Source organism: Microcebus murinus, chromosome X (genome assembly GCF_040939455.1).
Source record: "Microcebus murinus isolate Inina chromosome X, M.murinus_Inina_mat1.0, whole genome shotgun sequence".
Lineage (NCBI taxonomy): Eukaryota > Metazoa > Chordata > Mammalia > Primates > Cheirogaleidae > Microcebus > Microcebus murinus.
The window spans coordinates 62,586,189-62,599,888 of NC_134136.1; the positions used below are offsets into that span (position 1 = coordinate 62,586,189).

Consider the following 13,700-nt stretch of genomic DNA (forward strand, 5'->3'; position numbering starts at 1 on the left):
TTCCACTGTGATATGAGAAGGTACATGGTATGATTTCTATTTTTTTAAATTTCTTGAGATTTTCTTTGTGTCCTAGGATATGGTCAATCTTAGGGGATGTCCCGTGAGCTGATGAGAAGAACGTATATTCAGTGGATTTTGGGTAGAATGTTCTGTAGATGTCAGTCAGACCCAATTGTTCTAGAGTTTTGTTTAAGTCCATTATTTCTTTATTAATTTTCTGTTTGGAGAATCTGTCTCGTGCCGTCAGTGGGGTGTTGAAATCTCCAGTGATTATGGAGCTGCTATTAATCCATTTGCTTAGCTCCAGTAAGGTTTGCTTTATGAATCTGGGTGCACCTAAGTTGGGTGCATATATATTTAAAATTGTTATCTCTTCGTGATGAACTGTGCCTTTCACCATTATCTAATGACCCTCTTTGTCTTTCACTACTTTTGTTAGTTTAAAAACTAAATCGTCTGAAATTAGAGCTGCCACACCAGCCTTCTTTTTGCTTCTATTTGCTTGGAATATTTATCTCCACCCTTTTATTTTTAGTCTATATGCATCCTTGCAGGTTAGATGTGTTTCCTGAAGACAGCATATACTTGGCCTGTATTTTCTTATCCATTCAGCCAGCCTATGTCTCTTGAGTGGAGACTTTAAGCCATTCACATTTATTGAGAGAACTGATAGGTAAGGTAGATTACTGTTCATTCTGTTGGGTTGGATGTTGTTGCTATGAGTTCTGTCTTGAGCCACTGTAATATCTGGCCTCTAATATCTTGGGTTTTGGTTGTTTTTATATTCGTGGGTTATTATTATGATGTTCCGTACGTAACGCTGTTTTAAGTACTTCTTGTAGGGCTGGTCTTGTCTTGGTGAATTCTCTGAGCCTTTGCTTGTCTGAGAATGTTTTTATTTCTCCTTCATATACGAAGCTCAGTTTTGCAGGGAATAATATTCTAGGATGGGCATTGTTTTGTTTCAAAAGAGTGAGAATGGGGCGCCAGTCTCTCCTTGCTTGTAAGGTCTCATTAAAGAAGTCTGATGTTATTCGAATTGGCTTTCCCTTGTATGTTACTTGCTTCTTTTGTCTTACAGCTCTTAGAAGGGCCTCTTTGGTTGATACTTGGTCAATCTGATGACTGCATGTCGTGACATCTTCCTGTTTGCATTGAATCTCCCAGGTGTCCTCTGAGCTTCTTGAACTTGTATATCAAGATTTTGAGCAAGGCCTGGGAAATTTTCCTCTATTATATCTTCAAACAGCTTGTCCAACCTTTGAGTGTTGTCTTCTTCCCCTTCTTGTAAGCCTATAACCCTCACATTAGGTTTCTTCACATAATCACACAGCTCTTGTATGCTTTGCTCTTTTCTCTTGTTTCTCTGCTCTATCTCTGTGACTGATTTATTTAATTGGAGGGTGTTATCTTCAAGCTCTGAGGTTCGTTCTTCTGTTTCATCTACCCTGTTCTTGAGACTTTCCACTGTATTTTGTAGTTCCTTGAATTGATTCTTCATTTCCAGGAGTTCGATTACACTTCTCTTCATTGTGTCTATTTCTTTTCCCATATCCTGGAGGCTTTTTGTGGTTTCTTTATGTTGGTTATTGAGTTGTTGTTTCAGCTCGGTGAGTGTTCTTATGATCCACATACGAAATTCTCTTCTGTCATATTGGTTTCCTGATTTTGGTTGGTGTCCGTTTCTAGGGGGCTGGTGCTCCTCTTTGGGGGTGTGTTTTCCGTTTGGTTCTCATATTTCCAGAGTTCTCTCGCTGATTTCTTCCCATGTCGATCAGTTGTTGTTTCTTTCCTTAAGTTACTGTTTGGGTATTCACACACCTTGTTTAGTTTCTGAGGCGTTGGGTGGTGTCTGTGGGTGAAATTGGACCACTCCCTGTATATTGAGACAGTGGGTGCTGTGAAAAGGCTGTGCAGGATGCCGTCCCTGTCAGTAGGTGGCGTTTGCTTGGAGGAACAGGCTATGCTGTGGATTTTGTGTAAGCCTGCCCTCAGGCCGTTAGCAGGGGTCAAAGTTCTGTTCTCAGCTTCCAGGGCAAGCTGTCAGGGCGGGGCTGGAATGGTCCCGCTCAGCCAGAAAGTCTGGGTGTGGGGGCGGGGCTGTCTGAGACCGGCAGTCTAGAGCGGGCCTCGCTTCTTTCCACCCTCCCCAAGTCTGCAGCTACTCCTGGGTCTCTGCTAGCAGGCCAGACCACAAGCCACTAGGCCTCCCGGGACTGTGATGTCGGCGGGGAGGTTCCCTGCACAGGAACGCCACCTGGGTTGGGCGCACATCCTCCTACTGGTAGGAGGGTTGCCCTCTAGGACGCCGATCCGCCCCTGGAGGCAAACACACCTCCATAGGCTGTTCACGTATAACCTTTCTGTGCCCTGGGCAATGCTAGCCCTCGGTGCAAGGGATCTGGTCTGCAGGTCCGACCTCTGGGTCCCAGAGTTCAAACTGTGTCCCCACTAGGGAGAGGATTTCCGGTCCCAATTCACCCACAGGGAGCCCAAGCTGGGTCTATGTCTCTCAGCCTCTGAGTCGGCACCTTTCTCCTGGGAACTCAGTGCCAGCAGCACCTGGGAGGGCGGGCGGGTAGGGAGCTCACAGTCTGAGTTCCCCTGAGTCAGCTGTACGGTCCCAAGAGGGAAGGTCCCATTCCCTGGAGGTGCCTCCTGCTGGTGGCTGTATTGTCTCTCTGGGCAGCCGCGGGTAGGGTCGGCGGAGGGGAGGAGGAGGCAATATGGCGCCTGCCGCACGGCTCGGGTCTGTGCACACGGAGGTGCCCGGAGGAAGTTGGGAACCTGGTGCTACGTCTGCTACAGGCTCACCGCTGGCTGGCGGCGGCGGTCTCTGGGCTGGTGTCCGCAGGTCTCTCCACCGGCTGGGGAGCCCACCAGCAGTCCCAAAGGCAGGGGAGGGGAAACAGCCAATACACCTACCCTTCCCGCTGGTCTCCGGGCTGCTCCGGTGGTCTCAGCCTCCAGTTCTCCTCCGCAGCCTCCTCCCGTGGAGTCTCCCGGGGTCTCAGGTACCCCTCCTTCCGGCTCTTGTCCGCTGTATGCTCGTCTTCTTGCTTCTTTCCTCTAATTTCTGCTAGAATCTGTCTTTTCTGCAGAGAGACTCTGTTTGGCGGTGTTATTCGTCCGCCATCTTGCCAGGAAGGAAGCTAATTTTTTTTTATTTTTTGAGACAGAGTCTCACTTTGTTGCCCAGGCTAGAGTGAGTGCCGTGGCATCAGCCTAGCTCACAGCAACCTCAAACTCCTGGACTCAATCAATCCTTCTGCCTCAGCCTCCCGAGTAGCTGAGACTACAGGCCTGTGCCACCATGCCCGGCTAATTTTTTCTATATATATTTAGTTAGCCAATTAATTTCTTTTTATTTATAGTAGAGATGGGGTCTCGCTCTTGCTCAGGTTGGTTTTGAACTCGTGACCTCGAGCAATCCACCCGCCTCAGCCTCCCAGAGTGCTAGGATTACAAGCATGAGCCACTGCGCCGGCCCAAGAATTTTTTTTTTTTGAAACAGAGTCTCGCTTTGTTGCCCAGGCTAGAGTGAGTGCCGTGGCATCAGCCTAGCTCACAGCAACCTCAAACTCCTGGGCTCAAGCAATCCTTCTGCCTCAGCCTCCCGAGTAGCTGGGACTACAGGCATGCACCACCATGCCCAGCTCACTCATTATATATATATATATATATATATATATATATATATATATATATTTATATATATATATTAGTTGGCCAATTAATTTCTTTCCATTTATAGTATAGACAGGGTCTCGCTCGTGCTCAGGCTGGTTTCGAACTACTGACCTCCAGCAATCCGCCCTCCTCTGCCTTCCAGAGTGCTAGGATTACAGGTGTGAGCCACCACGACTGACCCGACCAATAATTTTTTTAAACTCAGTTTATTTATTAAAGATATACTACATTCATGAGAATCTGAAATGTATTTAGACTTGTTTACTTAATTTGTGAGCATCCCTTTGTAAGTCCATTTGGTACCATGTAGATACAGCACATAATACATATAGGTACATACACCTAATCATATTTAAACAAATATATATACAATACGCACAAAGATCTAATAGCTTTTACCTCTGAATTCTAGTCATGAGATAACAATGTAAACTTACCAGTTTGCAAAAAATGGTTGAATCCAAGTTGTTTCTCACAAAATTGGAACTTGTTCACATAGTTAAACTTTGGTTTTCCCAATAGGCAATATAATGAAAGCTATGGATCAAAGTTTTGGATAAAGCAGGTTCCATGGTATTTTGAGTTTTAAAAAAAGGCTTTTTATCATTTTTTCTTTCTTTTTAAATGAATTTTCAATGTTACATTGTAGCTAGATATGGCCACTCTCAGCATTAATAACTTTGAATTAGTGATACTATAGATAGGTGAATTTTACCTCAACATGAGTAACTTAGCAATTGTAGATTCAAAGTAGACAGAAAATAAAATGGAGAGCCTAACAGACTCTACAATTAAACTCTATAGTGGCAGATTGACCATTTGAACTCTAAATTTTTCTTTATGTACAAAACGAGAAAATGGATGAGGCCAAGATTGGACTCACCTCTGTTGATCCTTTCTTCACAAAAACAACATAGAGAATCAACAGGACTATAAGCTTGGACAGACAAGCAATAAAATTGGTCACAGGCCTCTCTTCCTTACAAAGTGTGACAAAGGAAAGTAAAGTAATAAGGGGTTTTTAAAAAGTCACAGAATCAAGAGCCAGGGTGCCAGAAAGAGTTCCTCTACCAGAGGCCAGGAGAGAGGTGTAACCCTTCCCACCGCCTGCCAGGTTGATCAATCTCAGGGGGTCAGTCATTTCAATCTGTCCCACACGGATGGCTATTAAAGTGATTGAAACCAGAAAAACCAGGAGTTGGCTGTGTCAATGCATCCCTCATGGATGTCTTTTAAGGCAACTCAAATAAGAAAAATGAGGAGTGGGCCATTTTAATCCATCCTCACTGATGTTTATTAAGGCAACTCAAAGAGGAAAAACTAAGAGAAAGTGAGGAAAAGAAAAGGGGCACCAGAAGGAAGGGAAGGGAAGGGGAGGGAAGGGGAGGGGAGGGGAGGGGAGGGGAGGGGAGGGGAGGGGAGGGGAGGGGAAGGGAGGCGAGGGAGGGGAGGGAAACACTCTCTGGGAGGAGGTGAGGAGCCCCAGGAGATCAGAGGAAGACTTACCAGTCATGGTGATGCTGAATTAAAGGTTCAGGTGGCTGATTATCAGGCACCAGCGGACCCTATCTGGAGGTCCAGCTGACCCTCCAGCCCTAAGGGGAAGGGAAATGTTCCCCTAATCCCGTGGTCCCTTCTGGGATGCCACAAAATATGTTACCAATCATGGGTTCTTAGGCTATCTATGCAATGGAAATTGACAAGAGGCCAAGCAAGTTTTCCCAGACAAGGCTTTATTGGGACTTATGCTCCAGCACAAGGCAATCAGCATAGGAGGAAGAATTTCTGGATGGCTTTGTGATTGGGGTTCAGGGACAGTTTAAAGGGGGTTAGGTGGGAAAGGGGTGATGTATGCGCACGTAGAGGTGGACTTTTTTTGTGCTGTTTAGTTATATTACATGCTTCTTCATGCATTGTATGTCTCATTATCATGTTAAACCTCTAATATGAGCATGATTTTGGCATTAAAATGAAATTACAAAGTTAAGATAATGTCAGTATGGGTGTCTATTCTGACTTGAGGCAGCTAGGTCTGGATAGGTCTGGTTTCTTTATAGAGGGGTAACTTATCAGCTTGTGTCAGTGTCTTGCTTTACTGGTCTTGAAAATCATGACCCACGGGACAGAGAGTTTAACGCTTCCCTTACATGATTATGGTTTAAATTCCACAGTTTAGGAAACGATTTGTTTTAGCTCTTTGTAGTTAATTAGACCTAGTTAAGTTCACTTTCATGGTTAGGCTCAGGGGCCTGAGTCTTGTCCCTATGTTGTCTCAGACTCACCACCTAGAAAAATACAGATACACATCCAATATGGAATGTAATTTCCAGAAGGTTTACAAAATGTCCACACCCATCTGCAGGCCCTCTAGAACTGTGCTGTCCAATATGACAGCCAATAGTACCATGTGACCATGTAAGTCAAAATTAACTAGACTTAGAAATTCATCTCCTAACCACATCGTATCTGATCTTAACCTCAGAACTGCAATACATTAGATTTTTTTAAGTTGTCCAAATTTTCTTACTGGTTGTCAGAAATAATATTTTTCAGCATTATGTAAAAACACTCCGTAACCCAGCTTTTATGGTTTAGTACAGAAAAAAAGAGATATTTAGAACTGGAAGACGAAAGTTGGCTAATACGGTTAATGGTGGATTTTGAGTGTGAAAACAATTCTGCAGAAGTTGTAAACTGCCTCCACCTGTGGGCAATCCCACAGATATTAGCTCATCCCCAGCCAATGCGACAGGCCATGCATCTGAGAACGAAGAGGCAAATGGCAAGCAGATGTCTGTAGGGGAAATAGTGAGAGCAAGAGTGATGACAGAACTAGTATCAAGATGATATAAAATTCCTTGCATTGTAGATACACCAAACAACCAAAAAAAAAAGAAAAAATTGAACCATGTACTAGATGGACTTGGAAGTCACTGAAAGGCAAATACCATACGATCTCACTTACATGTGAAATCTAAAGAGATTGACCTCCTGAAAGCAGAGAATAGAATATTGGTTGCCAGGGGCTGGCGAGAGGAGAGTGTTAGGAAGATGGAGATCAAGGGATACAAAAATTCAGTTAGGAGGAAAAAGTTCAAGAGATCGATTGTTCAGCATGTTGACTACAGTTAATAACAACCTACTGTACTCTTGAAAATTGCTAGGGGAGTAGATTTGAAGTATTTTCACCACAAAAAACACAAGTATGTGAGGTAATACAATGTTAATTAGCTTGAATGAGCCATTTCACACCGTCTGTGTGTTTCAAAATATCATGTTGTACATGATAAAAATATACATATTTATTGGTCAATTAACAAATTGATTCATCAAAACATCAAGCTATTTCTCACTGTGTCTTATAGTCTATACCCACCTCTCCCTCTTCCTGACTCTGTGAACAAACCCACAAGGGGGGCGGGGTTCAATGTTGCCTGCTGCACACAAAGCCAGTTCCTGAGACAGGGAGAATTGTTAAGGAGGAAAGGATTCATTTCAGTGGATGTGTCAACTGGGAGGGGCAGGTGATGAATGGCCTCAAATCTACCTTTCTGACCCCAACAGGGTCAGGGGGGGTTTCTGCAGTTGAAATGAATAATGCATGAGGGGTACAAACATCATTGTATGTTTGGGGTGGAGTGCAGGGCATGCAAGCACAAGAGAAATCATGCTAGTACATACATCCCATGATCAGAAAATGGTGGATAAGTCCCTGCTAGGGAGAGGATTTTAGTATTACAATAAGCTAGGGGTTAACATGGGTCTTTCTTTCAGCCTTTCGCACAGGCTCAGTGGGTCTCTGGGCTTGGTATGTGGTGGAGTATTCTTAGGTTGTCTTCTCCGACAAACAGGTGGTGTGAGGCTTCCTAGGACGTTTTGCTTCTCCTGGGAAAGAAAGGCAAAAACCAATGCATCAGTGTAACAGAAAGTTACAAGTCTGTGTGTTTTGAAACACACAGACGGTGTGAAATGGCTCATTCAAGCTAATTAACACTGTATTACCTCACATACTTGTGTTTTTTTGTGGTGAAAATACTTCAAGTCTACTCCCCTAGCAATTTTCAAGAGTACAGTAGGTTGTTATTAACTGTAGTCAACATGCTGAACAATCGATCTCTTGAACTTTTTCCTCCTGTCTAACTGAATTTTTGTATCCCTTGATCTCCATCTTCCTAACACTCTCCTCTCGCCAGCCCCTGGCAACCAATATTCTATTCTCTGCTTTCAGGAGGTCAGCAAATCTTACTGAGAGTTCTTTGTCTGTTTTCTGCCCATTTTGAGACTGTAGATGCTAAACTACCTGGGCTCAGATAAATCTCACTGTCAAGGTCACTTAGAGCTGCCAGGCCGTGCCATAATGTGGACATTGAAAACTCATTTCAAATATGAGGGAACTAAAAATATTATTGAAAAACATTTTGTTGCTTATGGATCCAGTTACAACTCCTTTATTTCGGTCAGTTGCTGAGTGCACCCTTCAAGTCTCAGCTTTCTTCACAATATGTGTGTGTGTGTGTGTGTGTGTGTGTGTGTGTGTGTGTGTGTGTGTGTATCTTAAAAACTTTTTATTTTCCAGGAGGCTATGGGGTATAATTCTTTGGTGGCTTGCTGCTCTATACTCTCCTCAGCCATTCCATCTGCTGCTGGCCTGAAATTCCAAGTGTGGCCTTGATGGCTCTGAGACTCACAGGGCCTCAGAGGCCTGGCCATGAACTCCCATGCTGTCACCAGACATGTGCCCTGCCCATGGGGAAAGTCTCCCCACCCAGCTAGTTCCCACAGGGCTGCAACAGCTGCACGATCCCTGGTCCTCAAGCAAAGAGGCTTCAGGCCTCTGCCTGCACCAACCCACCCAAGCACACCAGTCACATCCCAGCATGGGAACAAGGGAGCAGGAACTTCACCCTCTGGTCAGTAAAAAGCCTCCCTCCCACAGCCCTTGCTGCTTCCCTTTGCTCCTGAGCACAGCCCCCTGTGGCCTTGCATGTCCTGCCCTGCCCTCTTCCCCAGACCGCCACTCACTCCATGTGAGTAATGAGCTGCCGCCCATCCCATCTGCCCGCTGCTGGGTGATACCTGCTCAGCCCTCTTATGTCATTTGGGGTGGGGGATCCCTCCTTCACCAATGGGGTGAATGGCAGGTGATGAGAACATGCTGTGACTCCCACTTTGTCCTTTGTGCAGGGATGCTGAGATCAATACTTCCAGCACTCTTCTGTCCAGGGTCACTGGCTTTGAGTGAGGTTAACAGAAGTTGCTTGTGGTTCAGGAGACTAGGAAGGAAGGGCACTGGGTCCCTTCAGCTCATCTACCTGGAGAAGCATTTCTGGAATTCTGCAAACCAGAGGCACTATTTTAATACCTCTTTAGCCCATCCATGCACTCATTATCTGTCAAGCATGAATTCAACACGGATGGCTTCTTAAATTTTTCAGAACAGTGGCCATATATTGAAGATCTGATTTATATTCCTCCTTATTACTTGTGCTACGAGAGCCACATTTCTTGGAATTATGAACAACTTCTCCAACACCATGCTTTTCTCAAAACATCAGTTTTGGCCAAGAACTCTTTATGGCAACCAAGGTTTGAATATGAGCTCGGGTCTGTGTAACCTCCAAGCCTTAACTTCACCCAGGAACATCTGCCCTCACACAGTGCTTGGGTGGCCTGTTGGAAACTCAGTTGTAGCACGATGTGGAGACTGAAGCATGCAAGGTTGGAGGGCTGTCCTACAGGATATAGCTCAAGTTCTGGACCCCCACACCATGAGGACAGAAAGTACCTAAAAAGGAAGGAGCCCCGTACCTGACATCTTCAATGTTAAAAGATATCCTAAACCTCAACCCAGCTCAGGGTCGGTTCTTAAACTAGGACTTTTCACTAGGATGAACAGTCAGCTTTTAGAGGAAACACAATGCATGACTCTCCATCATGGGAAGGGAGAAGAGCCTTTGGTTCTCGGAAGGCCAAGTACAACATAACTATCACTTTTAGGCGTTTTTCAGATTAATGGTGGAGGAGATGTGATGTGCTGCATGATCTCACCATCGCCCCAGTCTGAGAGCCCCTGCATGGAATGGTGGGATGAGCAGAGTACCTGCCAGAGTAACCCAAGAAGGCCATGTCACAAACACACATCAGACAGAAAGGAGTGCAATTACACATTCTATTTTAATGGCTGAAATATGGGAGGAGGGGTTTGTTCTAATTTAATTTATTATCAAAATCCTGGGCAGGAATAAGCATCAAAGTCTCAGGACCCCTTAGTAAATGCCAACTCCACCCTGGTGTCGCTTATGAGAGCATCCACACCCACTGTGCCAGGTCCACGTCATGTCTGGGCCTCCCCAGTTGTCGACTGATGAGAAAGTACAGCACGTTTTTGGAGACCTGGCTGCGTGTGGAGGATTTGCCTGACTTCTTGATGCTCAGAGCAGGTTCCTTGGGAGTGACTTTAGAAGGTTCTTGCTCCATGACTGGTCGACTCCACACAACCTCAGGAAGACAGCACAACCCAAAATCCTGAAAAACATGATGATGAAATCCAGATGATAAGTGGACACAGGGGTGTAATCCTCACTCCCTATGCCACCATTTGACTCACACACACACACACACACACACACAGAGACACAGACACACACAAACACACTTGCTACCAGCAGTAAGTCATACACATGGGTCTGGGTCTATAATCTTGATTCTGCTTCACTGGCACAATACCTGTTTCAATTGCTGAATGTGTAGATACTCGCTAAATTTATTGACCGATTGACTAACTAACAAACTGAGTGATGGACCCCTCACACTGTTCGGTAACTGCCTGTTCCCTGGGCCGTATTCCCCTCCATTAGAAGTTTGGTACAGGCAGGACCTCGTGTGCCTTGCTCCCTGCATCTGCCTAGAACTGAGTTAGGGGAGACCATGACAAGCATTTCAAGAAGGAAGGGATCTGACATCAGGAACAAGGGGTCTGACTAATCTGTTTAAGGTCTGAAGGTGCAATGGTCAAAGCCATGGGCGCCATGGAGACATCAGGACAGTGCAGGAAGCTGTGCCAAGGCCAGATCTGTCCTGAGTCCCCAGAACTGCAGGCTGACACAGGAAGAAGGAATCAGAATCAGGTCAAGACTCCCTCCCCCTGCAGGCCTATGCTGTTACCCACCTCTCTGAAGAGCATCTCTGTATTAGTTAGAACAATTGACAGTCACATATCCCCCGATTATCTAAAAGGGCGGGAGTTTATCAGGTAGATTAGATAGGTAATGGCAGAAAAACATGCTATATTACCTTGGTATGTCAGGATATTGTACCTCTCAGAGCGCTCAGGTCTCTACCAGAGAGAAATCTGGACCAGAGGGTGAGCAGTGAGAAGAATAACTCCTCTCCTCACCTTGCTCTCTTGCCCCGAGTCCCAGGGCCTGATTGGTTAGCAGCCAGAGGAGTCATGGTGACAACGGTGACTCACAATTGCCCTTGGAACCTTGGGATCACACAGTCACTTGCCAGTTGCAAATACTGGTCATATCACCTTGGTTACTTGCGGTTCAGGCCTGAAGACGGTGAGTGGGCGTTGCTGGGAGGAGCAACAGCTGTTACCCACCCATGGGCACCAACCCCACAGCCACTTCTGGGAAGAACACTCAGGTATCTTGGCCTCAGAGCTTCTCCCTGACTTGTGCCAAACCCCTTCATTAACATTTCCCCTGTGTGAGGAGCTCACAGTACCCATCCCATCCCAACAGGTGCCTTGGCCAATGCTCAGCAATTTTGGCCTCAAGTTCCAATCAGGAGCTTAGTCCCAGCTAGAATTTTCTACTGACTTCTTAATCTCTGCATGGAGCCTTGGTCATGACTCTGCAATTAATACTTTTATAATCTGTGATTCATGTAAATGGGGTGTTCATTTGCAGAGATTTGGGGTGTGAGTAGTCATCCTACGATCCCAATCTCTGAGCTAAAGAACTAAGTTGTTAACATTCAAGGTGGCCCACGTCGGCATTGTGTAGGGGTAGGACATGAAGTTTTCCAGGCTGTCAGATGTATAGTGGTGGGGACACGGCTCTGTATTCTTTATAGTGCTGTTCTCCTGAGGAACTGACAGGGCCATTATATGAGGAGATGTGGCTTCCCCACACTGGCTGCCTCACTCAGTCTCGCGTGACACCAGTCAGAATTGAGGCACGGCTGCCCGTAACGGGGGCCGAGGTCTCACTCTGCCTTTCTGCAGTGACAGGGGAGGGTCAGTCATCTAGGTTTCCTCCTACCCCACATGGAGCCGGGTTAAGACACTGAGGCCGTGTCCAGTGTCCTAAACAAATTGGGGTTGGGGGCAGGAACATATCGGTGTATTTTATTGACAAAAGAGTGTGGAAAATTGTCTTTCTTTTCAGGGATTGCCTTCCTGGAAACCCAAGCTGATCACATAGGAAATAGGTCAGGAAAGGTTGGTTGAAATAAGTTAAATGTATAAAAATTGTACATCCTTCTACTGACCAGGTTACATAATACAAATAAATGTCCCATTCACATTGGTCACCAATATTTTGAAACACCTAAAAATATATGAATTCAAATATAAGGAAGTGCACAATCACCTTTATATTAGCTTCTAGTTTCGAAACTGAAATCATACTAAAAGTACTAATTCTTTGTGGAACAGATGATCAGTTTTTGAAATGGTATCCATTTTCCTCTAAATAAATCAATAAATTCAGTGCTATTTCAGTATAAATCAGAACACAATTTTGAGTGTGTGTGGAACTGGAAGGCCAGAGAGAATTATATTGAGGATCCCCTGTGACAGCTTACCTGAGAGGGGGAGCTTGCCACAGAGGACACCAAAACTCACCGCACAGGACCAGCCACTGACACAGGAATAGATCACCATGTCAGGGGACCAGGAGACACTCTAGGAATATACTCCCTTATGTGTGGGAACCAAAGATATGGTGACGCTGACATTCGAATCAGATATTGCTCACAGCAGACTCTCATGACTGCGTGTGAGTGTGTACGTGTGTGACTGTGAGTGTTTGGTCGGTACAAGTGTGGAGGGGCTTCTTGGGCTGCTTGGTGTTGCTCGGTCAGGTGATGCTGACTCCATCGAGTCTCACAGGCTGTCTCTGCTGTTCTGTCTTTCTGAAGCCACCCGGGAGTCACGCAGTCATGCCGAGAGGACACTCTAAGTCCGGTCCCCGCACATCCACGGCGAGCATCAGGAGGAAGGCAGATGAGTACTTCAAGCCCCACCTGGCCAATCAAACGGTGCTGGGCATGCTGCTCGGTAGGCAGCTGGGGAGGCACAGCCACGAAGCTGACCTGATGGACTGGCTGTGGACGCTGACGCAGGCAGCACCACGGTGGAGCTGGCCTTTGCCCAAACACCATGCAGTTTGCCCACATCTGTCCCCTGTGGATTATGAGAAATCCAGGAAAATGGTGTGGATCAACAAATCCTTCCCCTGACGGCACCATTAAAATGCACGCTCTGTTTCACTTCTTTCTGTTAGCTGTGGTGTTTTTCTTGTGGCTTCTTTAGCTCTGTCCCATCTCCATGCTACCCAAAGGCCAGAAGCGCATGAACTCTGGCTGCCCACCCTTGAGAGGGTGTTCCCTAACCCTGCAGAGCCTGGGGGTGTTGGGGTCACGGGGCCTGTTTACAGAAGTTGGAAGGTCTGCTGAGTGTGCAAGTGGAAGTGCCCGACACCCCCAAAGCACAGGGGGATGAGGCTTCAAGGAGGCCACTGGCAGGTCTTGGTTGGTGCCTCCTGAAGTCTGGGGTTGGCACAAGAAAGGAGTGGGAATCACAAACAAATTTAAAATGGGAGTGGCAGGGAGCTCGAGGCGTTCTCTCAGGAGATCTGCATGGAGGCCAAATGTCAGGGAATGCAGGGGCTCAAGGCCCAGTGATGAGTTCCACAAACAGTGGTGGCAGCCCCAGGCGAGGAAGTAAAAGTCAGGACTAAACAGCTGCTAACCTCCATCCAGGTAGGGAGCCATTT

At 46.1% G+C, this 13,700-nt stretch overlaps 2 long non-coding RNA genes across 2 annotated transcripts; one reads left to right on the plus strand and one right to left on the minus strand.

Moving 5' to 3' along the window:
• Window positions 1-9,848: 9,848 nt before the first annotated feature.
• LOC142865921 (uncharacterized) lies at window positions 9,849-11,168 on the minus strand. The gene is made up of 2 exons (XR_012916012.1): window positions 10,987-11,168; window positions 9,849-10,218 (listed from the first exon to the last, which is right to left on the minus strand). It is a non-coding gene; the product is annotated as an uncharacterized LOC142865921 (long non-coding RNA).
• A 34-nt stretch (window positions 11,169-11,202) lies between these two features.
• Window positions 11,203-13,200, plus strand: LOC142865884 (uncharacterized). Its single transcript, XR_012915983.1, has 3 exons — window positions 11,203-11,343; window positions 12,090-12,142; window positions 12,844-13,200. It is a non-coding gene; the product is annotated as an uncharacterized LOC142865884 (long non-coding RNA).
• Window positions 13,201-13,700: the final 500 nt, after the last annotated feature.